This window comes from Canis aureus, chromosome 10 (assembly GCF_053574225.1).
Source record: "Canis aureus isolate CA01 chromosome 10, VMU_Caureus_v.1.0, whole genome shotgun sequence".
Lineage (NCBI taxonomy): Eukaryota > Metazoa > Chordata > Mammalia > Carnivora > Canidae > Canis > Canis aureus.
In genome coordinates this window covers 64,969,349-64,997,046 of record NC_135620.1, presented here as the reverse complement: position 1 = coordinate 64,997,046, position 27,698 = coordinate 64,969,349, and the positions used below count along the sequence as shown (strand labels likewise).

The 27,698-nt window shown below is 47.4% G+C and overlaps 1 long non-coding RNA gene across 3 annotated transcripts in view; it reads right to left on the bottom strand.

The window, feature by feature from the left end:
* The window catches only part of LOC144322607 (uncharacterized), a 202,154-nt gene that overhangs the window by 64,977 nt on the left and 109,479 nt on the right, over nt 1–27,698 (bottom strand). The window contains exon 1 of one of the 3 annotated variants that reach the window (XR_013388257.1): nt 17,039–17,147. The exons of the other annotated variants lie outside the window; for them this stretch is intronic. This is a non-coding gene — a long non-coding RNA (uncharacterized LOC144322607). Of the gene's footprint in view, nt 1–17,038; nt 17,148–27,698 lie in introns of those variants that run through there. 3 annotated transcript variants of the gene reach the window in all.

The following is a 27,698-nucleotide window of genomic DNA, read 5'->3' as shown; positions in this document are numbered from 1 at the left end:
TTGTTATTAAGTTAGAAACAAATTGTCATTTTTCATCTGGGGTGGGTGACTGGTTAAGATGGATTTCATTTAGTTGTAAATGCAGGGAGTTGAAATTCCTTCAAACTGATCATTGCTTGAAAATGAATATGTAAGCACAGCATACGGAAAGTATTGGAAGTGTGTATCTTAATGCCCTGGGGAGGCTTGTATAATGTTTTATTTCACTTGTCTTCCAGGAAAAGGAGTCATACATTTTAACCTTGGCCTTCCCTTTATGTCCCATGTTCTAGTCTTGGCTGGACCGACTCCCCCAACCCCCACCACACTTATGATGGTCTATGAAAATGTGCTGCAAACTGAATGGATTTCTTGTTCATGGAATGGCCCCCATCCTCCACACACACCCTTACCTGCTCCCTCTCTGAATTCCTGGCCCCACTCACTGCTCTCCTCTGCTGGCCCTCACACTTGCCAGACCCTTCCTGTCTACTGTATAGTTTCTAGTTTTGCCAGGCCTTATGTTCTTGATGCCCCAGTCCTCCTAATCCCCATCCCATCCCCTGGACCTCCAAACTCTCAATAGAGAAAAGAAGGGTAGATGTCAACACATTCCTGGCTCCATTTTGGAGCACAGGATATCTGGCAGAGCGTGGGTGCTTTACTAAGTTCTGGTGCATCCAACTCCAGAGCTCAAGCTTACCATTCACAATGCCAAGCAAGATTTTGCTCTGCCTCTTGCTCCATCAGGAGGGCCCTGAAGGATTATGAGATTTGGCCTACCCATGGGGCTCCATCCCATCTCTCCATGGATGTGAAGCTGTGTGATGAGTGCAGTTTCTGTGGGAAGATTCTGCTCTAGCCAAAGTGTTGATAAGGGGCAGTTTCCACAGGACGAAAGCAAGCTGTGAGGCCAGCATCTCATGTCCCTTTGCCTTGCCTCCCATAATTCAACTATTACCCTCATCCACCCCAGGATCAGGGCAGGAGAGAAGATGCTAAAATTTGCTTCATGCATCTGGGCTGGCCCTGCAAGAGATCTGAATGAAATATACATTTGAACCATGAGTACATGCTATCCGGGCACGTCCTGAGTGTAAGAGTTCACTGCTGCCATTGAAAATAGTGGAGGCCATCAGGTGAAGCCCCAAATTCAGAGTCCCTCTAAGAACATCATCCCAGCAACAACCTGTAGAACAAGCTGGTGGAAGGAGAATGAAGAGGGGAAAAGAAACCAGATGATATTCTTTTAAAACTAAAAATCCCTCAGCAATTTTTCCCCAGGTTTCCAGCTGCAACCTCACAGAAATCACCTGCTGTAAACTTGGGGGAGTGACTTGACCTTTCTCAGGCAATCTCTTCTGGAAAAGTGTGTTAATAATACATGCTATGGGGATGCCTGGGTGGCTCAGCGGTTGAGTGTCTGCCTTCGGCCCAGGGCGTGATACTGGAGTTCTGGGATCGGGTCCCACGTCGGGCTCCCTGCATGGAGCCTACTTCTCCCTCTGCCTGTGTCTCTGCCTCTCTCTTACTGTGTCTCTCATGAATAAATAAATAAAATCTTTTAAAAAATTTAAAAAATAATAATACGTGCTATGGGGGCAGCAGGCTTAATACAGGGCCCAGCTGACAGGAGGAGTCTGTAGATGGCAGCTCCTTCTCTGTGGAGACAAGGCCTAATGGAGAGAAGGCGTGAGCCTAAAGGAAGCACTATGGGTGGGAACGTCGGTGATAGGGGATGAGCAGGAGCCCTGTGAGCCCTGTGAGCCCTGTAGCCATGAGCATGGTAAGAATGGGGAAGACAACAGAGCACTGGTAATGACAGGGCAGCAGCAATGAGGAGCTCGGCATCTCTGGTCCAGCAACCTCGCTGGGAAGGCTTCCGGCCTCGTCCCCCCAGAAGAGGCTCTAGCACCTGGCAACCTTTGTCACCCATTGCACTCAATGAGATGGAGGAGTTGCCCAGGTGACAGGAGGGGCCCCACATCAGCCCCAGCACACAGAGGTAAGAGGGGAGCTTGGGAATCAGCCTGTGTTCTAGCCCCTGATCTCCTGAGATTTGGGTTTTTTTTTTTTTAATATTTTATTTATCTGAGAGAGAGAAAGAGAAACAAAGCAGAAGCAAAAGGAGGGGCAGAGGTAGAGGGAGAAGCAGGCTCCCCGCTGAGTAGGGAGCCGATGCAGGGCTCCATCCCAGGGCCCTGAAATTATGACCTGAGCTGAAGGCAGACGCTTCACCGACTGAGCCACCCAGGCGCCCCTCTCCTATTTCCTACAGTATGACCCCTATGCCATCAGGCAAGTCTCTGAGCCCCACACCCCCATCTCTAAAATGGGTATAATGATAATCCATACCTCAAAATGCCACTGAGATGGTTACACTGGATGAGCAAATTACGTAAAGTCCTGAGAATGATATCCTTGACTCAGAAAGCACTCAGAGGTTGCATTGTTGCCCTTAGTATTATTATTTGGTCTTAAGGATTGTTATGGGGCCCCTGTGAAGTTCTAACTTTTATGCAACTCTTTTCATGCTATTTGAAAAGTCTCCCTGATGGAACCCTGCACTGGAGCTCAAATCAAGTTAATACTGCCAAATATCCAGATTGGGCTTGAAGCTACTTGGCTCAAGGACCACTCCGAGTTTCTGCTTCCTCGTCTGTAACCTAGTGTCCTCTGGACACTGCAGAGTGACTGGGAGGATCCCACGAGGCAACGGGTGGAAAGTGGCCAGCAGTGGGCTTGGCACAGAGGAAGACTCGAGGAATGGGAGTTCCCTTTCTTTTCCTGCCCACCCTGGGAAAGTGCAAGGAGCAAGGGTGAGAACCCCCTGGGGCTCCTCTGGCCACCTGACCGGAGGGCGGGAGGGAGGGAGAGCCGCTGGGGGTGGAGATCAGGAAGGGGGTGTGTGTGGTATAGAGCAGGTCAGCCTCTTTCCCCTCTGTGACCCAGCAATTTGGAAACATCCTCCCTCTCTACTGTCCTATTTTCCTCATGTCCAGTCCACCGTGGTCAGAACAATGGCAGGATGCAGGCCTATGCTCACCAGCAATGGGGTGCTGGCCTTTGGGCCAGGCTGAGCAGGGCTTGTCTCCAGCAAACAGAGGGCTGCAACCTCAGCCTCAGAGGAGGGAGCCCCTGATGCATCCCTGGATGTTTCACCTTCTGGTCCCCCTGGGAGGCCCTGGCTGAGAGAGGCTAAAAGGCTTGGGCCTCCTTACAGCATCGATTGAAGGGGCTTTGCACTCACAGATTCCCACCCTCCTCTCATTCTGGGCATGAGCTGATGTTCGGATTCCTGGTTTCCCCTAAGAGATCTTTGCAACTTTATGCTGTTCCTGATTATAATAAACTGTCATTTTTTTTAACTGAGCACCTAGTGTGTGCCCTGCCTAATGTAAAGTATAGTCCATCCTCATAGCTCCTGGATTCTGTGTTTGCACACTCACCTACTCCTCTCAGATTTATTTGTAACTCCCAAATCAACGCTGGAGGCATGTTTTGCACTTCAATGGTTATTCATAGGCATGTGCAGAGTCTCCCCACACACACGTTCCCAGTTGAGGTTGAACAAGGGGCCATTCTGCCTTTTTGTTTCAGAGCTCATGCCATAGACAAGTCTATTTAATGCCATGGTTTTTACACTGGGGAGATTTTTGTTGCAAATTTTGCTTTTGAAATGGTCCCCAGGCACAGTGTTGAAGTGTCCTCTAGTGTTCCTAAGCATGAGAAGGCCGTGATGTGCCTTACAGAGAAAATACACATACTAGATGAGCTTCTTTCGGGCATGAGTTACAGTGCTGTTAGGAGGAGTTCAATGCTGATGAATCAACAATATCAGGTATAGCTAAAACAGAAATACACATGCAAGGTTATGCATTGATCCACTGTTGAAAATGTGATCAGAGGCTCCTGGTCCCCTAACCCTGTATTTTCCCCTAGGAACAATGGCTCAGCATTTCCTAAATGTTTTCAGTGACATTATGAAAGGTAACTACTGTGGAAAATGACAACTCTATTTGTCATCTTCTATGACCCTTCAAACAAGCACAGGAATCAATATTATTATCCAATTTTACAGATGTGGAGATCAAGGCAGAGAAAAGGGGACTTTCCTAAAGTTACCCAGCTCACAGCTGGCTGAGTTGGGATCACACCTGTCTGTCTCCAGTGCTTGCATACTTCTGACCACACCAGGCTGTGCAGTTGTCTACTTTCCACTGGCCAGTGTGACTCTTGCAGCCACAGGAGCAGAATGTGTGTGCGGGACTGGACCACTGAACTACAACCTCACCCTCACTGGATGAGGAAGATGGAACCATGAAGAAGACAAGTGAGCCCAGGGCAGGCAGCAGTGAGGGTGCATATAAAGGCATAGAGGAGGGCAGGAGCAATATTTGCATTCCTTCCATTTTCCCCACCCTCTGAGAGGTAGTCTGGGCTCCTGAGATCTCATTTTGTAAGTTCCCATAAACCTTTCTTTGGGGAAAATATTGACTTGTGTAAAGAGGAAACTGTTCTATGTCATGCACCTGCCATGTGCCAGGCATTACACCATTTATTCTCATAAGTCTAAGTATTACTACAGAGTATTACTCCTGGAACTGAGATGGGAAGCCCTGCCATACAGCCGCAGCATTAACCTCTGTACACCAAGCCTGCTGAATGTGATGTGAACACGTGTGGCTTTCTTTCTTTCTGGTTGTTGAAGTGCAGTTGGCCCAAATGCAAGGCAAGACAAGGGACCAACGAGTCAATGTTCCTGGGAGCAGCCCTCAGACAATGATGGTGGGGCTGCTGTGACTGACTGGTCCAGACTCCTAGCTCCTCAGTTGGGACAGTCTCCTGTAATGTTCTACACTCTTACCCAGCGTTCCCCAGTGGGACTGGGCTCTCATCACCCATAATGGTATCTAGCTTGATAATATTTCCTTCTCCTCCCTGTCTCAGATCTCCTCCCAAATAAACTACCTGTGCCCAAGTAACAGTTTTCCGTTGAAGTGAACAACACACCTGGAACACGGAAGCAGGCAGTAAAAACGGTAGCTTGGCTTCACATGGATCAATACCCATTGCTATGATTTCTTCAACATATTGCTGCCTCTGGAGAGCAAGGACTCATATGACATATATCGGAGTAAGGGGAGAGGCAAGAGGACAAATTTACCACCAGCAGTAGGTGGTGGCTGTGTGCCAGTCCACACAGTAGGTATTCCAAGTTGGGATTCTGAGCAAAAGATTAGAATGGAGGAAACAACACTTTGGTGCAGATCTGCTGTGTTCCAGTCATCTTGCTAAATGACTTTGCCAAGACTCACAGACATTATCTTTTTTGAATCCTCTTGGCAACTCTAGGTAGATTCAGATTACCCCTGTACTACACATGCCCTCAGAAAGGCAAACACAGGCCACACTGCCTGGTGGCATCATGATTTGGTTACCAAGCCTATCTGACTCTGCACTTTTGCTCTTCCCCTTACCTGCTCCATTTCTATGACCCTAAAAGGTTTACTCTCCAATAACCAACATGCAATGAAGGGCTGATAGGGGCCAAGGCACACACTGGAGCAGCTCTGACTCTCAAATTCTCCTCTGTGAGCAGCTGAAAGCACTACATCGATTTCAGTTTCTATGGGCCAGGAGTCCCACCATGACTTAGCTCTGTTCAGGGTCCCCCAGGGCTGCAGTCAAGGTGCCAATGGGCCGCATTCTCATCTGGAGAAGATTCTGCTTCTAAGTTCATTCAGGTTGTTGGCCGAATTTATCTTCTTGCAGATATGTGACTGAAGACCCCAGTTTTCAATGGCTATGAGCTGGAGAACAACCACAGGTTCTAGAAGCCACCCATAATTCCCTGACACATGGCCTGTCCATAGGCAGTTTACAACATGGCAATTTGCTTCTTCTCTCCTTCCAGTCTGCTAAGATGGAGGCATACATAATGCAGGATAATCGTGGGAGTGGCCTCCCATCTCCTTTGACGTAAGATGGATAGATTTGTTATTTGCATTACTAACACCATCATCACGTGTAATTAATATTATTTTTTATAATTATTATTAATTCAGTATTCTGAAATATAGCACTAAGATCTCATTTACCTTTTGCATAGAAACCTATACTTCCCAATGCCTCTGGAATAAAATCCAAATTCCTGGTTCCATCTTTGCCTCCTCCTAGCTCTTCCCTGGTCATGCTTGGCTCTTCAGTTCTTTTTGGCACATGCAGCCCTTCTGCCTGGCCTGCCTTTACCCCATTTTCCATCAGGTTCATGTGCACATCTTCACCAGCTCCTCAGGAAGATGGTCTTGACCTTTTCAGGCCACTCTCCCCTCTCTGGGCTCTGCAGCTCCAAGCATGTGCATCTTCAGTGCTGGTCACACCACATAATGTGAGTGAGTTCCAGCTCCACTCTGAACACTGGGACTTGGCATATCTAAAGTCTCAATAAACCACACTAAATGAATACATAATCAATATGATTAAAAGCAACTTTTCTTTCATGGCCACTTAAGGTTGCCAAGTATATTAAACTGATGTAGACAAATCGGAAGTGAAGACATTGGGCAAAATACCAAGAGACCCAGCTGGATGACCTCGCAGGCCCAGAACCACTGTCCTCTTCTTACAGACTGACAGGCTCCAGAAAGAAGCCCCAGCTCTACTGAAGAGCCCTCGGCTCAGCACTTCCCATATTCGCTACTGCTATTCTTGGTCCTCCTCTTCCCCAAAGCCTGCTTGCATATTTTCAGGTCTTTGGATGTTGCAGCCAAACCACTGCTGTACTTCTGAAAGCAGAACCAAAACACACCACCTGCCACCGTCCTTGCCGACTTCCTGCTCCCAGGGCTCCAATCCAGCCTCCCCCTTCATCTGCTCTTGGTTCCCTTGCTCAGGAGCCATGTCTACGTTGTGCACACAAGCCCTGCACACTGACCAGGCCCCTCCAGCCTCCTCGGCTCCTCCTCCAGCCTGGCTCCCCTAGACCTCTGCCTGCTCTTAGGAACCCTGCTCCTCAAGACTCCTTCTTGTTGAACCACTTCCCCATTTGAATTCTTTGTGTCAAAAAAAAAAAAAAAAATGAATTCTCTGTGTCCCTCCTCCATTTATTCTGGGGAAGCCTGCTCCAAAACCCAGTTGTGACTTCTGTGGGTTAAAGGCCAGGATTAAAAATAAGAAGTTACCATTTCTGGCACCCTGGCTCCTTAGCCCGGAAGAAGCTACAGAGGTAATGTGCCTTGACCAGGCACAATGACTGCTAGAAACGCCCGTGCAAGCCAGGTCCCTGGGAAAGGCAGTTGGGAAAAACCAGGCCCACCAATAGAATCAGAGAAGTGTTGCAGTTTCTCATGAAATTCCGGGGATATGAAATATGCCCATTTCATAGGTGATTGCTCTCAATTTTGAAACTAGCTGAAATCCATGGGAGTAAGACTTGAGCCAGGGAAAGAGAGGAACGAGCTTGTGACCCAAGGCAACCCACATAAAACCTGGTGAGGCCAAGTTTCTCCTAAAAATGAGAAGGATTAGATCCTCCACTTAAGATGCTAGAGAGAATCAAATGAGATAATACTTCAAGTGACTAGCACAGCATAGAACATATAGAAGTCTTGCCAAACAAAGCCAATTACCTCCTCCTTTAAAATTGCTGCTGCTGCCCTCCATGGAGGGCCTCCGGGGTTGTCAGCTCTCTAGAGCTGCCGTGGCTGGCAGGCATCGGGTACCTGCATGGCGCTGCTGCCAGAGGTAATCCAGCTGGGGTGGTGAGTGGCCCTGAGCCAGCATTCTCGGCAGGTTCAGAAGCTGCTCAGAGGGGTAACTTGGACGTGAAGCCAAAGGAAGACGCATTACAATTATCTAAATCATTCAAGGCCCCCACGACAGAGAGCTACAGTTGCTTGCAAATTTTAGATTCCCTGCCTACTGTGCCCCATCACACCAGCTCAGTTTTTGGTTATCCATCAAGTCCTGCCTTGGTGCCTTTGAGGGTGAGACAGTGAAATCCCTTCCTCCTCTCTATAGCTGCCAAAATCCCCCTCATGCTGCAGGTCTCGGCCCCTCAGCCACTCTTCTAGCTCTCTCTGCCTGTCCCCCCCCCCCCCCCCAGGACATGCAGCATCTATCATTCTCTGCTATAATCAGTCACGGATGTGCCTGAGTCCCCCAACACACTGAGGGCTGATGAAGTACAGGGAGCGAGCTCTGCTCGTGTTCATGCCTGGTGTTCACCTCAGGTCTGCCCCAGAGAGGTTCCCAACAAATATCTATTGAAATGCACTTCTACAATCATGTAGTAGTAAAAAGAACCAAAGCTTTCAAACTCAAAGACCTCTTTTTGAATTCTAGCTGTTTGATGAATGAGCCTATGACATTGGTTTGATTCTTTAAGCACCTCAGTTTCCATTTTGTGAAAGGGAACGATGAGATGAATCTCAGAGAATGACTTTGAGGAATCACACACACACACACACACACACACACACACTCCAGGGGCCAGGGTTCCACAGTTAGACATGGAGAGTGAGCCACTTACACCAACACTCCAAGCAAAGTCTATTGCAACCACTCGAGGGTGTTTCCTAGATATCTTGGTCTCAGACTCTTGAATATACAGGTGCTAAGTCCTAGAAGTTGTCAGCTCAGCAAAGAGACCAGGCCTCCTCAGCTTCCCTCTTGAGGACAGACACGCTTCAACCCTGACCAAGGTCAGAGCCCTTCTCAGATCTCTCCTCTGTGTACATGGTCTACAATGACACTGAAAGGGGTACTTTCAATGGATCCTCTCTTGGGCCAGTCTGGACAAGAGGCCCTAGCTCCTAAATTCAGATCCTCCTGGCTGTCATACTGAGAAACAGAAGGGCAGCTGGAAACATCAAAGGAGAACCCATTTATCTCACGCCCAAGCCAGCAATTCAGGCCAGAACCCTTCTGTCTTTAAGAAGACTTATACCACAGGTAGAATAGTTAGGATAGACTGGGTGATGGTTCAGTAACAAACAACCCCCCAAATCCCAGTGTCTTACAATCACAAAGGTTTCTTGCTTCAGGATTTTATGGATCCTAAGGGCTTCCCAGGGCAACTGCTCTGTATGTAATGGCTCAGAATGGCAAATCCACATCAGCCTGGCCAAGGAAGAATGAGCACCGGAGTCTGCCTCAGCAGTGACATGCTTCACCCCAGACACCAATGTGCATGGTAACTTTATGTCTGTTTACCCTCTTAAGCTGTCAGCTCCTTTTAGATGTCAAGCTAAGGAGTCAGAGTTTTATCCCACAGGAGATTGGGGGGCTTTGTGGGTTCTTCATGAAAGGGGTACTGCCACCTCCCGTGAGGATCTGTGGGAGCACCCTGCCCAAGTTGACCAGAAGCCTGGGGCTTGTCAGATTCTTCACAGTAGACTGAACCTGCCCATTCTCTCTGAAAGGTAGGAGCTCTAGGTCCTGGTTCTGTACCAAGAATGTCCTCTAATGTCTACAGATATCTCTTATTTATGTGTTTACATGTGAATACATATGCCCGTCACAGGGTGTGTAAGGCATTTTGATATTGATTTGTGTATAAAAACTCCCCAAGGTAGGCAGACAATAAGCAAAACCGAGATTGTCCAGTCTAGTATTAAAATCATAGATGACAATGATCACTTTTTCTACGGAAAGCTAGATGCATTGGGGTCCATGACCCAGTGCATATGGGCACAGGGCCTGGTATGCAGATCCTTTAATGATGTTTGATGCTTTATATTTCTGTGAGGCAATATGCCAAGAGATATCAAACATGCCATATTAATATCAAGGTGAGATGACCTCATAAATTCTTCCCTGCCCTGGCATCTATAAAACTCAGGTACATAGGGGCTAAGTGACCCATCCAAGGTTGCAATGCGGGGTTATCAGTAGCCTGAGACAGTGACATCTGGCACAAAACACATGAGGCTGGTCGATTTATTTTTGTTTGTTTTGCCATCACGAGCTACATCTCAGAAACCCGTGTATGGAGCCACACTGACTATTTTAGAGCAAAGATGACCAGCTATTTATATAGAAATAATATTATTTTTTACTTATTAATAAAAATTATCTTTAAGAATTATTTTATTGGGATCCCTGGGTGGCGCAGCGGTTTGGCGCCTGCCTTTGGCCCAGGGCGCGATCCTGGAGACCCAGGATCGAATCCCACATCGGGCTCCCGGTGCATGGAGCCTGCTTCTCCCTCTGCCTGTGTCTCTGCCTCTCTCTCTCTCTCTCTCTGTGACTATCATAAATAAATAAAATTTAAAAAAAAAAAAAAGGATTATTTTATTGAGGAGTGCCTGAGTGGCCCAGTCTGTTGAACATCTGACTCTTGATTTTCGTTCAGATCATGATCTCAGAGTTGTAGGATCAAGCTCTGGGTAAGACTCTGCTCAGCACAGAGTCTGCTTGTCCCTCTCCCTCTGTTCCCTGCCCCCACACTCTCTCTCTCCCTCTAAAGTAAATAAATAAAATCTTTAAAAATAAATAAATAAAAATGGCTGATTTTTTCAAAAAGAATTATTTTATTGATTTTATTTATAAAAGAACAAAATATAAGACCATGACTGTAAGCCTAGTACTGGTCCCTGTTCTAAGTAGGCGAGAATGCTGGGGTCAGAATAAATGGTTAGGACAGGCAGGTGACTATGGAGGACCACTCAGTTCTGACTCCCAATAACATCACAGAGAGCTACTTTCAGTCATGATTTTAGTCAAATCATGAAGAAGACAGATTCTCATAGAAGCAGACAAGGGCTAACCATGGTCCAGAGTCTGGCTACAGAATTCAATAGGCATCTCCAACTATCACTGTAAACTTTTCCTCAGAAGCTGTGGGGTGGTGGTTTTCACCTTTATCTCTCTCACAATTGAGTCAAGCTGAGCAGAGCAGGTATTTAATAATCAGACTCACCCTAAGGAGTCCATTCCAAGGATACTGTAGAACCTTAGGATAAGCTGATCTTTAATCAAATATCTGTGAATTTCTTCTGCATTATTTAATTTCATTTGTATTGTATATATCGACCAAGGTTCTCCAGAAAAACAAAGCTAGTAACATCTATCCGTCTACTTATCTACCCCTTTATCCATCTAACCACTCATGCATCCATCTATCTCTATGTGTATATAAACACATATGTATATAGACACATATACATGGATGGATATGTATACATACTCTAAAATCCATAAAGCAGGCTATAAACTCAGGCAGAAATCGCTGCTGTAGTCTTGAGTCAGAATTTATCTTTCTTCGGGAAATTGTAGTTTTTGTGCTTAAAGCCTTCAACTGATTAGATGAGACCCACCTACATTCTCAAGAGCTTGAGGCCAACTGATTATAGATGTTAACCACATCTACAAAAACCTCAACAGTAGTAACCTAGATTCCCGTGTGTGATTAAGTAAATGGACACTACAGCCTAGCCAAGGTGACAGAAAGCTAAGCATCACACTGAATTCCAGCCATTTTTCAAAACGTGTGATTCCACTGGACTTGGGGCAAGTTAGCTACTGGAGACCTGCACTTCTCTCAGTTGCCATGAGTCAATCTATCTGTCCAAATCAGCCACACACACTCTTGTTTTTTTCCTTGTAATTCTGAGTTCAGTGTGCCCACATGTCTTGTCACATCAATTAGGAAGCAAATTTGTGAGTCATGGAGGATCAGCAGGATAAAGTTTTAAATCCCCTGATCAGGTCTTTATGACCTAACTATCTGATTGCCCTAGAATAAACCCAACTGCCATGCTTTGCTTCACCTTCTTCCAAGTACCCCGTGGCCTGGAAATGACTCATGGCCCAAGAATGAAGAAAACAGTCAGAATCCCAATCACTTCCTCCATCCCATCTTCAGTGAGCCTGACATACAAAGCTGAAACCCTCCAGATGAATGAGGAGAGTGGAAGTTGAGCCCAGCAACCTTCTTTTTGGACGTGAATGAAGAGTTATAACATTCTTTTCCATCTGGGTCAAGGGAAACTCAGTTTTTCTGCTTTTAGCCTGCATGTCTCAGATGCCACATTGGCAGGTGGATAGCCCTGCTATTTCTTATGCATTAGAAATTTTATCATTTCTCAAACACAAAAGGAAAAAGACAGTAAATAGCAAATTCTTAGGAGAATGTGGAGCAACCATCAAGCACGGCTGATAAGAGTACAAATTAGTACTACCCCTAATTTGGAACCTGCTGTGGCAATGGCTGTGATTCTCCAGTGGTTCTTCTCTTGGGTTTATATCCAACAGAAATGCACACATGGGAATGCTCATAGCAATGCTACTCTTAATAGCCCAAAGCTGGAAATAACACAAATGTCTATCAACAGTAGGATGGATAAATAAATATATTCACACAATGGAATACAGCTACAAGAATGATGATCTGTAGCTACACGCAACACCAGGGAAGAATGTCATAAACATGACATTGAGCCAAACTGACGAGACACCAGAAAATGACATGTATAATTATTATAAACAGATGGAACTACTCCATAGTATAGGAAGTCAGGACTATGGTTCCCATTGGAGGGAATATTGTGACAAGAAAGGGTCACCAGGGGGCTTCTGTAGCAATTAATAATGTTTGGTTATCTCTTACTGCCTAATAAATTACCCCAAAACTTAGAGGCTTAAAACAACAACCATTTCTTGATATTTCATGAGTCTGTGGGTCAGGAATTCAGGCAAGGCTCAGCTGGGTGATTTTGTTCCATGTGGTTTTGATGGAGACCACTCAGTGGTCTTCAACTAACAGATGGACTAGTGATCTGTCCTAACAAGTTCTGTGCTTTGACAGGGATCACCAGAAGTCTAGGCCCTATTGGAACTCTCAACAGGAGTATGTATATGTGGCCTCTCTGACACTGTAGTTCCTAGGTAGTTAGACATCCTACATTGTGTTTCAGAGCTCTCAGAGAGACACCCAGGAGGAAGCGCCAAGATTTCTTATAACCTAGCCTTGGCATCATTTTCACTTCATTCCCTTGATCAAAGAAGTCACTAAAGCCAATCTAAATGCAAGAGGAGAAGAGGAATACATTCTACTACCCCGGGGAAATGGCGTGCAATGTACATGGAGGGAAGGACATGATCAAGGCACCATCTTGAAGATAAGCTAGCACAGGTGATGCTGTTTCTCAATTTGGGTCTTGGCTACAGGTTATATTCAGTTTGTGAAACTTTCCCAAGCTATATACTCACAACATGTGCCCTTTCCTGCATGTATATATCCCGTACACTGAAATAAACATTCAGTGTGTCACCCCAGAATTCACATGCTGAAGCGTAATCCCTAAGTGATGATACTTAGAGGCAGGGCCTTTGAGAAGCTACTGAAGTAAGTGCACTTATATTTAAAAAAAAAAAAAAAAAAAAAAAGCCAGATAGCTTCCTCACCCCTATCTCCATGTGAGGACACAGCAAGGAGACAACCATCTGTGAACCAGGAAGTAGGCTCTCACCAGACAGAATCTGCTGGTGCCTTGATCTTGGGCTTCCCAGGCTCCAGAGCTGTCACAGCAGCCCAAAAGGGCTAAAACAATTTGATTTTAAGGAAAAGTTTACTTTTGTAAAGAATTATTAAGCAGCATGACACTGGGTAGGGGCTGGTCCCATTTGGGCATGCCTATGGCCTGAGGATAACTCTGGCTTCAGGCCCTTTACCAACCCTGTGTTCTTGGGCCACATGGATGAGAACTTTCAGGCCTAATTCCTTGTAAGGTCCTGTAAGGCTTCCATCAGTTTGAATAAGGAAGAAAAGCAAAAATTGCCCCCTGGATTACTAGGAGGGAGAATAAGAGGATCTAAGAGAGAACTCCCAGTGTATATCCTGGCTTCTCAGTAAACAAACTTCATTTCACTTCAAACACTGCCTCCAACCCCCACTTCTCAGCTACAGAGGAAGTCAGCAGCTAAGACTTCCTAGAAGACCTGATAGGGTACAGAAAACTTTCCATCCCCTCCCCATGGTCTTCAGCTTGCCAGCAAAGGAAAGGATACATTTTCAGGCACCTGCGCCTTTGGGGCGGGGGGGGGGGGGGGGGGGGGGGCAGTCCCCAGGTCAGAAACCAATGAAAACATTCTGTGGCTGCCAGAATCAGACCGAAGTCCCTAAGCGGGGTGACAAGTGAATCACCTCAACTCATGCTTAGTCACTACAAGGTACTTTCCACACGGACACATGGAGATGGTTACCAAAGAAATGTCTGCTGGCTGCGCTCACATCAGCTCAAAGAAAATGTTGTTGTAACCTTTACTTTGGAGGGGGGAAAAACAGCATCACTTTCCCTTTTCCTTTCCTTTTCTTTTTGGAGAGAGATCTGTTGGCAAAACAGCCAAAGTAGTTGTTTTTGTTTACCCTGGAGAAAGTTTCCAGATAGCTCTGAATCCTGAGCCTTGTGTATGTGGCAGGCCCTTCAAGTCTTAAGCACTTAACGTCTAAGTGTGTAAACAACCCCCTTCGAGGGGACTGTTGCGGGCCTTCCAGATCATAGGCCCTCCCATCATGTCCTCTGATCACCGGCGGAGTCCTCTGGGCTTTGAGGAGCCAGAGGGCCAGGGGTCCAAATCTTCACTCTGACCTGTACTGTAAGCACAAACTAGGGCATCGTATTCCAGCTTCCTGGGCTCCTTCCTTCTTCATGAACAATGACAAAGGTTAGGAATGCTTACCACCAAGTGGTTATGACAGGTGAGGTGATGTGTGGAACGCCACAAACAACGCTCAGTACTCGCATAATAGCTGATTAGTTAAGTTGAGTTCATCCCTTCCTCCTTGTCTCCCAATCCTTCCTTTCTTATTTACCTCTTCACCTTTGTCTTCTTAAAGCCCCTCTCTTCCTCTTCTTTTCCTGCATTTCAAACATACTTAACCCCCCTACCCCCATTCTCTCCTCCCTCTCTTCTGTCTGTATTTTTTTTTCTTTGCCTTGTTTTCAAGTCTCAAACCCCCTTGTGTGCACTCACAGCCATCCCTCTGGCTGGTACAGCCTTGGCAGGGTGTCTGTTGAAAGCCAGCCAAATTCTGGTTAAAAACACTGCAATTCTTGGCCAGACTTTCTCTCCTTACAAACGAGGGTGATGTTTCCAGCATGGGAAGTCTTCCCATCCATTTAGGCCCCCGGGGAAAAAATAGCAATGCCTCAGTGTGTGGCCTTAGGTGGACAGTGATGTGAGGCTCCGGTTATTGACAGAAATAAATCTGGTGTTTCTGAAAATTGTGAAGCATGCGCAGTAGATGTGTCATCCCAGCAAAAGTGAGTCAGTCCCCAGGCCGGGGCCCAAATCTGGCGGCATTCGCGTTCTAAATAGAAAGTATATTCCTGGCCAGCCTAACATTAGCAAATCGGCGGTCAATGAGCACAGAAAGAGAGAGGCCGAAGAGGAGACATGCAAATCTATATTTGCAAGAAGTTTTACCGGAAAGATGGAAGTTCTCGCTTGGTGATTTTTTAAAGTCCTTCCTTTCCCCTCTTTCTCTTTCTCTCTATCCTGCTGTCTGCTCTCTATCCAAGCTTTTCCTTCCATCATTATCTTAGCACAAACTTCTAGAATGACCTTTAAAAATAGGACCACAGCATCGATAGATGAATGGATAAAGAAGATGTGCTACCTATCCACTGAATCCAGGGAACCCATGGTATTCCATAAGGAATACTACTCAGCCATAAAAAAGAAAGGAATCTTGCCACCTGCAACAGCATGGAGGGATTTTGAGGACACTGTGATGTGAAAGAAGTCAGAGAAAGGCAAATACCATATGAACTCACTACTTATGGGTCAAATAATAATAATAATAATAATAATAATAATAATAATAATTAAGCAATATGCTCATAGACACATAAAACAGATTGGTGGTTGCCAGAAGGGGGAATGGATGAAGGGGCCATGAGGTACCAATTTCCAGTCACAAAGTAAGTCACTCCATGGGGATACAATATACAGCATGACAACTATAGTTAATAATACTGTATTGCATATTTGAATTTTGCTAAATCTTAAAAATTCTCATCACACTCAAAAAATTTATAACTATGGGAGGTAATGGATGTTTAGCTAGACTTATTGTAGTGATCATTTTGTAATATATGCAAACATCAAATCATAGTTATAAACGTGACACTAACATGTTATGTCAGTTATATCCCAAGTAAATTTTTTTTAACGAATGAAAACTAAAGATTTTGAAAAGTAAAAAGAAAAAACAGGATCACAACAGTGTACTGATGCAATGCAATCAACTGGATGCTATAGCCTTTGGAGTAAAACAGGCCTGAGTTCAAATCCTGACCCTACATCCAGCTAGCTGTGGCATGTGTCTGTGTGTGTGAGAAAAAAAGAGAGAAACTTCTGGCAAATGTCTAATCTCTTTTGAGTACCACTTCAACAAATGGGAACTTCTGCCTCTTACCCTCTGAAGAGTAAAGAAGGTAACATCAGGAGGCACCTGGGTACTTTAGTCAGTTTAGTGTCTGCCTTCAGCTTGGGTCATGATCCCAGGATCCTGAGGGTCCCTACAGAGCAGGGAGTCTGCTTCTCCCTCTCACTCTCCTGCTGTGCGCATTCTCTCTCTCAAATAAATGAATACAAATCTTAAAAAGAAGAAGAAGAAGAAGAAGAAGAAGAAGAAGAAGAAGAAGAAGAAGAAGGAGAAGGAGAAGGAGAAGGAGAAGGAGAAGGAGAAGGAGAAGGAGAAGGAGAAGGAGAAGGAGAAGGAGAAGGAGAAGGAGAAGGAGAAGGAGAAGGAGAAGGAGAAGAAGAAGAAGAAGAAGAAGAAGAAGAAGAAGAAGAAGAAGAAGAAGAAGAAGAAGGTGACAGCAGTAAAAAAAAAAAAAAAGGTAACATCAGTAGTACCCAGCCCATGGCAGGTGCATCACATCTGAGCCACCTGCTTCTTCCTTTCCCTGGGAATGTAAAGAGTCTGGACCACCAATGCCTCTTCATCCCCCAGTTCCCCACACCTGAGGCTGCCCTTCTGGAAGGTGAGAGCACTTGGTCCATGTAAGCAACAGTAACGGCAGCAACTGCCACTACACCAGCTCACCTCTCTGCTCTGGATACAGATTCTGGAGAAAAGAAGCCACACTGGCCCTGGGCTTCTCGTGCCAGCATCCCTGGCAAGCCCAGATGCCTGAATCACGTGGTCTTCATAGTGCCAGAGGAAGTGATGCAACCACCCTCAGGCTTTGGGTCAGCCAGGAAGAAAGTGTCCTGTTACAGCGTGGGTGTGGCTGGCCTCAGAGCTCCAGGCCTGCACCCGGTCCCAAACCCACAGCAAAGAGGCAGCAGGAGATCCTGTCTTTGTGCATACACTGTCTGCTGTTTACCCTGCTTTGTGCACCACCATCTGGGCCCCACAAAGGGCCAAGCCAAGCAAGTCATCCCTGGCCCTTGGCTTCTCCCTTTCCCCTGCTCCAGCTTAACAACTGCCCTCACAACAAACACCTGTTTCCTTTCGCTTAGACCCCGAGGGGCACAGCTATTCTATCGACTTCATATGCATAGCAGGAACATAATTGAATTCAATTATAATAACTATACTCATTAAAAACCTATGTAATGTTCATTAAGTGGCCTAGGTAATATGCAATTAATAACATTAACATATGAGTTGTGCATTGGGTCACTAATATGCACATTATGTATAATATGTATATATTATGTATAAATGTATGTATTAATTACAGCACATGCTAGAAAAACACAGCATTCAAAGCTCGCAGGCCTGTCCCTGTTATAAACCCTTTGATCTCATCCAAATCCCTTTTATGGAACAGCCTTTTCGTTAATTGGAACATTTGCTTTTCAGCTCTTTACACAAAGATGGCTGTTGGAGAGAAAGGACTCTGAGAAACTGGTCAGCACTGGAGTTGAGTAAACATGAGAAGCCTTTATTGGATTTTATCCTAGAGAACGGCCGTGACCTTGAGAGAGCAGCCCTCAGGTTTCTGGGTTCTGTCCTAGCCTCTGCCAAGACTTCCCCTGCCAATCACTACCACCTCCAAAGGGATATCCATTATCTGGGAAATGGGCATAATAGCACTTGACATCACCAGGACATTAAGTAGATTATCTCATTAGGAAGACTAACATGCTTTGGAAGCACAGAACAGCAATAGCATTGAGCATCATTGCCACGGAGTCCCCAATGGGAAATTGCTCCATTAAGGAAAAGTATTTGCTCCAACACAGCATGCCCTTGACACAGGTAGGGTTGTCCAATGGTACTCAACCATGATGAGCAGGCACGAGTAATGGCTGCCCTTTAAGTGAGGTTCTTTCATAGTTTCTCCTCAAAATATATGCTGGGCATCGCCTGGTGTCTGGAGTTACCATCTCCATTTTATAGAATTTGGAAGGTGAGCCCCTGCTGAATGAAGTAAGTTACCCAGGGTGAACTCAGAAGACCTCCCTGGCATGAAGGAGATGATTAAAGATAGAGGCATGCATCCCAATTCTCTATGCCTGGTTTCTGACTCGGCACCCAGCCTTCATCAACTTGGCTGAAATGAGCCAATCTCTAAAAAGTCACACCCACCTATTCATTCTTCTCCTATCTGTTCCTGCCTATCAGGAGAGCTCTGGGATCCCCACCTCTAAGGGATCTGACAACCCATAGGATGTAGTCTTCCAACATTCATTTGAGTCTTCATTGACCCCCTGCTTTAATCCAGGCACTGTGCTGGACACTGGGGCTGAAAACATAAGCAGGTCATGGCTCCACCTTCAGAGGAAGGTGGAGCTAAACAGGAATTTAGCTGTTCCTAAATTATGGATGAACTACTTGGTTCTTTGCTTTGAATATTACCTCCTTCCCAACCAGCCTTCTCAACAGCCATGAGAATGTGCTTCCTGAAATGCAAAGCTGACTCTGTATTCACCCCTCTGCTTGAATCCCTTCATTGGACTCCTATCTCTTACAGAACAAAGTTGGAATCCATTTATTTGGCATTCAAAGCCCATCAGGATGTGCTTCTGTCTCCTCCTCACTACCACCTGCCATATGCACAAACATCACGAGATTTCTCACCCACAGGTTCTTCCATTCCTGCAGGGTGACTTGTAGCTCCTTCCAAGAAGAAGGGAAGCTGATTTCTCTACCCATTGTATCTTAGTTGGCCACGTAACTCTTTTTGGCCAATAGGACATTAGCAAATATGAAGCATGCAAAGGCTTGGAAAAAAGTATGGTGCGTTGGGCTTGCCCTTCCATTTTTGCTGTGTGCACCTTCTGCCACTGTGCTCACAAAGCCCAGCTAGATTCCTTGTGGATAAGGCCCAGATAGGAGGGGAGCCCGGCTGAGAACAAAACATGCAGGTAATACCATCCTAACAATCCAGCTACAGCTAAGCTGGTTCAGACCAGAAGAATACTCAGCAGCCCAACAAAATATGTTAAGAAATGATAAATGTTGGTTGCTAAGTCACTAAGTTTTGGACTGGCTTGTTACAGAGGGAAAAGCTAACTGATACAAATGCACAAAAGCACATGTTCTTTGTGCTCCTAGGCTCTATCACATACAGTCTCCCTTGACCAGAATGCAGTTCATCATTCTCCGGTGTCTGAACACACTTTGATTCTGCTCACTGGACAATAGGATTTCACCAGGCAGAGAAAGGGAGAGAGAGTCTCATAGAAAGAAGGGGATATGCATGTTGCTCTCAATATTCTTTGCCTCTTTTAGGCTCATTCTCCTGGGTGGGCAAAGTGCTCTCAACAGTCTACGTTCTCTCCTTTCTTGTTACAAGTGAAATACTGGGTATCTTTCAGGGTATAGACTAAAACCAACCTAACACCAAGGCTGGGCCTGCACCTGACTCAACGTTCTCAACTCTTTCATCCCCCACCCTACCTCTGTGTCCCTCACTAGCCTAAGAGGGTACTTTATCCAAATAGATGCTTGGCTCATCACTAAGTTTCTTGAAAAGACCCAAATCAGTCACCTGGGCATACAAACAGTGAGAGCCACCAGTGTATCTTCTGTATCATTGTGTCCCCTTACAAGAGAATCACAAAGAATTGGTTGAACTAATTAATCCATCACAGAGGAAATTCCCAGGAGTTGTGCAGAAGAGACAACAGTCTGGAGTCAGGTAGATTGGACCTTACTCCCTGCTTTTACATTTCAGATGGAGTGTCCTTAGGCAAGCCACTTAACACTTGACATCCTCAGACACTGAGTAGGTGGATGAGTCCAGGAGCTGAGGGATTCCATCTAAAGTGAAGGTCACTGGGGCGCCTGGGTGGCTCAGTCAGTTCAGCATCTGCCTTCTACCCAGGTCATGATCTCAGGGTCCTAGGATCGAGCCCCCACTGGGCTCCCTGCTCAGTGGAGATCCTGCTTCTCCCTCTGCCTCTGCTGCTCCCCCTGCTTGTGCTCTGTCAGATAAAGTCTTTAAAAAATAATAAAGTGAAGATCATAATCCTTGCTTCACAGGAAGGTCTTGAGGAATCATGAGTACTGCATCTAAAATACCTGGCACCTGGGAGACGCTGGAGCCAAGCTCTGGTCATCTTCTGTTCCTCAGCAGCTGTCCACGAGTTCCCTCGGCCACTCCGGGAAGGGGCTGGGGCAGGATATCTAATGGCCAAATGGGCTCCAGACCCTGGCTGCCTCTCGATCATAGGACCGTCTCTCCCACACCACGTGGGTATCCTGAGCTGGAAGGAAACACAACCTCATATTTGCCCAGCACCCTCTGTGTGCTGGGTGCTTACGTACCTTACCTCACCTCTCTTCTCCTTCATGAAGGGAAATGAGATGGTGACTGCTAGTATGGTTTGTGAACTATAAATCAAGATGCAAATTTTCAGGGTTACCTTTCTGAGAGAAAACAAAGGCCTCAGGTAAAGAGTTCAGTGCTCACCCCTGGCCCCCCTCCCAGAGCCTGCACCTGTGGATGGCAAAAGGCCCTGGCTGGGTTTTGTATTGGAAATGGTATTGGGAGAGGATTCATACTCATCCATTCCTTCTCTCATTCATTCATTCATTCATTCATTCATTCACACACACACACACACACACACACACACACACACTCCCCACTAATTCACTCCCGTGTTTATTTGTTCTCTAAATATATGTGTGCAGTGAGTGTTCTGTGCCAGGCTCTGTGCTGGGAGCAGAGTGAAGAGACAAAGACAAAGACGACTCAGCCTCTCTGCCTAGGGGACTTGAGGTCTCTGCTATGCTGTGTGCACATGTGTGTAAAAGGGAAGGCATGAGGGATGCCTGGGTGGCTCAGTTGTTTCAGCACCTGCCTTCAGCTCAGATCGTGATCTTAGGGTCCTGGGATCAAGCCACACATTAGGTTCTCTGCTCAGCAGGGTATCTGCTTCTCCCTCTCCCTCTGCCCCTCCCTCCTGCTTATGCTGTCTCTCAAATAAATAAAATATTTAAAATTTTAAAAACTTAAAAAAAAAGACAAGACTGAAAGCAGGTCATCGTCCTGTGCCATGTGCCTTATGAGCCCACCACAGGGACTCCAAAGATGGATTTAGCCTTTGTGTGGGGCTGCAGTGGGGGATCCAGGTACAGATGGCAGGGTGAGTGCAAAGGGGACACTGAATTGTTGGGATCTAGAATCCCCCTCCAGAAGGTTATTGCTCACCACCTGGCACACAGGAGCTACTGAAAGCCCTAGAGCAAAGAACTGACTGAGATACTTGTCTAGTTCCTACTGCCATTCAAAAGCACTTCGATCCACTGTCCCCAGTGCAGTTCCTCCAGAGGACTGGAGTCAAAGTAATCAGAGTCCCAGTTCCACCAAACATTCCCTTGTATAAATTTGGACAAATCACTTTATTTCTTTGAACCTCATTGGGAAATACCAACATTAGTGACCTTCCTCACCGAACAGCTGAGTCATTAAAGCAGTAACAGTTCAGGGGTTAAGTGGGCAGTGCAGGAATCAGACTCAGGTGACTTGCCAACTCTGCTATTTGGGTACTACCGAACCCCTTGGATCCTCAGTCTTCCCGGCTGTAAAGTGGGCATTATCACATTTCCTCTGTGGTCATGGGAATCAAAAGGGGGAATGCATGTAAAAAGATTAACACGGAGCTCGCACACAGTAAGCACGTAATACCTGATCTTATCACTTTATATCTTTACAATATTGATACGATTCCTGCCAGACACTTGGGACTCTACCATAGCTGTCAGCTCATTCCATGTTTTTGCGTCACACACTCCCTAAGATCTCAGGCCAAAGTCTGATTCCAAGCCCGTGCAGTACCCCCTCCCAGAATTCCAGTGCACATTTTGAGAAGGAAAGAACTGCCAGAGGAAATCCAGTGGCATGGTTTTCCTATCACAGAAAAATAAAAAATGCAAAACACTTGCTGGAACACAGCGGTTTTTGTCCAGGGACTTCCTAAAAGTCCGAGGGCCTTTCCACAGCTTTCCCAGCCCATGCTTGCCACCAGGATGTTTCCCAGCAGACATCACTGGTACCCCCAGCCGGGCTCCGAGGAGAGGGCAGGGGAAGGCCCCACCAGGCAGACGTGCCCAAGGCTGAGCCGTGCTCACCTAGCCAGCCTCCCTGGCCTGCAGGGAATGTGGAGCAGGCTTTGGGCTGTGTCCAGAGTCCTGAGGAAGAAGCCCTGTTCACCTCCAGAACATGGTTCTCCTAGCACCCTGGCCACCTACCACCCTGGTCCCCTGCAGAGAGACCCACTCTTTACCATGTCTCCTGGCCCCATGCGGCTCTCCCATTTGGGCAGAGCTGAGACTTGCCCCAAAGCCCTCCTCTGTGCCCTGGGGAAGGGCATCTAATCGTCATGATGCAGAAGCGTGGGCATGCCAGACGCACTCCCGGAGCTCCCTGAAAGCAGGAGCTGCTCAGATTCATCACCATGTGCCAGCAGCTGCCACCAGGGCTCCTAGCACACAGTAGGTGCTCCAAAGCTGATCAGAATTACACAACTGATCGGATTCCTGAGCGACTGTGGCATGGGGAGGGGGTGGGGACAGAAGAGATTAGCCCTCACTGAGTACCAGTGGCTCTAGGTGCTCTCTCAACTTCATTTAATTCTCACACTGACCCTGCAAAGTAGATCTTCTTAGCCCCATTTTGCAGGCACTGTAGAACAGAGGCTCAGAAAGGCTAAATGAGCTGACTGTGCTGGGATTGGCAAACTTCAGCTTGCAGAGCCCTCCTGCCCCAGGCATGGGGACAGAGACAGACTGAGTCACTGCTGACCAAGGCCCCGCATCCTGATCATGAAGACAGTCCACGGAGGAGATGCAGAACAAGAGTAAAGGAAGTGGAAGTGGCACGGCTGGTGAGCTGGGGATGGGGAGGGACAGAGGGCACCATGAGTATTCTCAGTGAGTCAGCACAAAAGGGCTTGGAATATCCAGGGCCGTGCAAATGCAAGGCCCAAGTACTCCTTACTCTATGTAGGTCGGGAAGACTCCATGCAGGAAGAGCCTCAGCAATCCCAATCCAGGGAGTAAAGCAATAAAAATAAAAATGAGAACTGCCACTTATAACTGTCCACACTGTCCAGACATTCTTCTTGTGATCACATTAACTCTGTAAATCACGGTATTCAATCCTCACAATAACTCTATGAAGTGAGAGCCATGATCCCATTTTACAGATGGGAAAACTGAGGCTTGGCTCAGTCAACTGACCACACAGTTGGAGAATGGCACGGTCAGAATTCGCACCCACATGTGACTGGCTGAAATGCCAGGCCTATTTCATAAGCCCCAACGGCTGCAGGTGCCAGGCAGTTTCCACAAACAAACAAAGGGGCAAGTGTGGTGGGCACAAAGGGAAGCGGTGGAGACTCCAGAAAGCCAGAGAGCTCACACTCTGTCTAAAGAGGCAGCTGGGATCCCTGGGCGGTGCAGCGGTTTAGCGCCTGCCTTTGGCCCAGGGCGCGATCCTGGAGACCCGGGATCTAATCCCACGTCGGGCTCCCAGTGCATGGAGCCTGCTTCTCCCTCTGCCTATGTCTCTGCCTCTCTCTTTCTCTCTCTCTCTCTCTCTGTGACTATCATAAATAAATAAAAATTAAAAAAAAATAAATAAAGAGGCAGCTGCTCCTCAGCTTCAGCCAAGCCTGGCCATTAGAGAACGTGCACCCAGCGTGGCCAGATCTTCTCATTTCAAGATTAGCCAAAGGCAATTTCTACTTCTGGGTGCAAGATCCAATATTTAAATGTTGGGGATTAGTTTTTTTTTTTTTTTAATCTTAGTCACTTGGCAGTCTCACAAGGCCAGCCTGAAAGACAGATGGCCTGCAGGTCATCATTTTGCAATCTGTGTTCTACAGTGTAGGGTGGTAGGGCACCTCGTCACGAGAGACGCTCAAGCACATTCCGTACAACTCCTGAGGGCTGGTGGAGAAGCAGCTGCTGCAGGGGGAGATGCTGAGGGTGGGCCTTTAAGATTGCGAGTCTGAGGCTGCATGAGCCATGAACTGGCAGAGGGGAAACAGGCAGGTGCCCTGAGCGAGGCATGGAGCCACAAACAGCCCCTTCATCTTCTCCCACCCAACTCTAAAACTTTCCATGGCTCTCCATTGTCCCCTTAGCCTGGCACTCAGGGACATCTCTGCCCCAAGTCTGGCCTAAGCAACCATTGCCGCAACTCTAGGAAAGGCCCCCTCAGTGCTTCCAGGACCACCTGCCCCAGGCTTGGCTCTTCCCCTCTCCAGTGCACTTCTGCAAACTCTCATCCCTTACAGGACCACATAGGCGGGCTGCCTGTCATTGGTCTCGTCCCCACAACTAGTCCACAGGCCCCTAATACTCAGCCCCCAAGTGGGCTCGATACCCTACTAGGGCACACCAAGCTCTCTGCTAGGCATTCAGGACACCACCACGGACGAGACATGGGGTCCCTTCTGCACGCAACTCCCGTAGGACCACAGAGTCATCCAGCCCTGGCCTGGCCATGCAGGAGATGCGCAGCAAAGACTTGCTGAGTGGAAACAGATGTTGATGAAATGGAGATAACTTTGATCCCCCACCCGCCCTCTCCCCAAGCCCCTGCACCTCCTCTGCCCCGCAAACACCCCGCCCTGTTGCGTCTTCCTTAATATCTCTTACAGGCATGGGAACAGACACAGTGGAAAAAAAGCCCTGGGAACCTATAAAAAAAAGCAGTCAAAAGGTGGTGTCTTTTTTTTTTTTTAAATGTTCTCACTCCCCCCACCCCAAACATGGCAAGGCCCACTTCCAGACACACTCCTCATGAAATTGGAAGCTGGCCTTGCCTCTGCTGTGGCAGGCAGCCCTGAGCTGGCTGCCAGGGCCTGGGGGTGGAGTACAAATAGCCCCATCCCCCCCTCAGGGAGACCAAGAGCCAACAGCTCACCCCCTGGGCACCCAGCCAGGTTCCCTTCAAGCCAGGGCCTGAGCACATGGACCCTAATCAACTAAAAACCCCCACCCTTCCTTCTGCAAACACCCTCGTGGCCGGCTACAGGGCGGGCCAGCGGGCAGAGCTGATCCCCCTGACCTCGCTGCATGGGTCCACACCTAAGGAGCTGGCCAAGGACCCTCACTGCAGCCAGCATCGGCTGGGTCATCTGAGAAGGGCTGTCAGCTGCCCTCAGGACAAGGGGAGCAGCTCTGGATGGATCAGAGGAGGATGCCGACTCTGAGACTCCTGCCCTCACTTCCTCCAGTTCTCTGCTCAAATGCCACCCCATCCAGAATCCTGCCCTCACCTCCTGCAGTAATGCACACAGCCCGCCACCCTCTACAATGCTTTCTCTTCCTTTATGGGAATTTGTTAGCATCTGATACAGCATGATGTATCTGTTCATTGGAAATTCGCTAGAATGAAACTCCTATGAGGACAGGAGCCTTTTTGTTCCATTCACCACTGTCTCCCAAGTTTCTGGGTCCTAGTAGGTACTCGGTAATTGTCTGAGGAAGGAAGGAAGGCAGAAGGGACGGAGAAGAGAAAGAGGATTTCTGAAGAGGGCGGGTCCTGGGTAGCCCCCTTCTCCCCCTAGTTGGCATCTCTCCTTCAGAACCACCCCAGACTGTGGCTCTGTGGCCTTCCAAGAGAAAGGACCACTTTTTAGACCATGGTTAACCAGGGCCCTCTACGCGTTGGGTGTACAGATGCGTGATCTCACTGACCTTGTCAACAATTCTGGGGCTACATCACCACTTTGACTCTGGCTTTCTCAAGCTTGGCACCGCTCACATTTGGGGCTGGCTAATTCTTTGTTGTGGGGGCCGTCCTGTGCATCGTAGGATGTTTAGCAATGACCCTGGCTCCTCCTCACCAGATGCTAGTAGTACCTCTCCCCCAGACTGTGACAAGCAAAAATATTCTCCAGACATTGCTAAGCGTCCCCAGGGAGCAAAGTCCTCCCTTTGGAGAACCCTCTGTGTTAACTCTGCAGATGAGGAAAGTGAGCCTCAGAGAAACCAGGTGTGTCGCCCAGTGCACTTCCAGGACCCCTTTTCCCCTGGCAAGGAATGGCTCCTGGACAGACCCAGAGGCCTCCGCTGGTGTCCCGGCTGAGGGCAGAGCGAGGCCTCTGACGTGCGAACAGAGCCTTCCCAGGCAGCCTGAAAAACACTTACTCACACTCTGGCTGTGCCCGGGAAACATCATCAATGATAAATCATATCTCCTAATTATCTGTGATTTCTGAGGCCAGCCAAGATTTCCTCTTCATGACAAATATTTGAGATTCCTTTCCCCCCTGAAAAGGAGAAGCAACACACCAGGAGAGCCCTGGGGCTGGTGTCCTCAGCGAGAGCCCGAACATCTCTGGTCAGGCCTCGCTGCCACGCAGCCCATCTAGAGCTGGGTTCTCGCCCGGGCATGCCTCTTCTCTCCGTGCTTCGGGGAGTGACAACCTGGGTTTCTGTTTTGGTTTGGTTTTTGGTTTTTGTTTTCTCCAGAAGGGTTTCCGAATTGGAGATGTTCACTCACTCAGATGAGTGAAAGGGCATGGGTCAAAGGTAAAAAGGGCAGGATTCCAGTCCACTTGAACTTACTACAAAAGTTACTCCGCCCCTCTCAGGGCCCTTTGCCCTGCAAGGAGAATGTCTAGGCTTCTCAGCCTCAGTAACTTTCAGCTCTTCACCCTCTGGGGCATCAACTTCCCCTGCTCCTCCCTAGCCCCCCGTCATGCTGAACTCATTTACTAGTTTTTAACACGATTTTGTACATGTTATTCTCTTTGAAGTCAATGCTTTTCCACCTTCTCCTCCCAGAAAACTCCTATTCACACTCTAAAACCCAACATAAATATCCTATCCTTCTCCCATCCCCTGCCCCAACCCAGGCCAAGTTCACCCCTCCCTCTCTAGGATCCCTCAGCAGCTTACACACAGATATCAGTGTAACTTGGTTCATAGTGCCTTAGGGATATTCCTGTAACAGGAGTCCAGGGGAAAAGCTGAGTCAGCAGCCAGAACAGAAATTACAGCAGAGAGAAGACATTCAGGCTATTTTTTTCCACTGCCTTCCTTTTTACCCAGCATGCTTTTCCTTAGCCCATTAACATGTGTGACTTTCTTGTGTGGATCTTCTAGATGACCCTGCAAGCAAGTTTCCCAACACTCAAAGACCCTCCCCCTATTTTGTTCTAGATTCTGAAGTGGGTGACATGGACACCACCTTCTCTGAGATCAGGCTGGGTTCTGGTCACAGGTGGGTTCCATTGTCGTGGAGGTGAGCTCATGGAAGGCCATCGATGATGGACAGTCCCTTCCT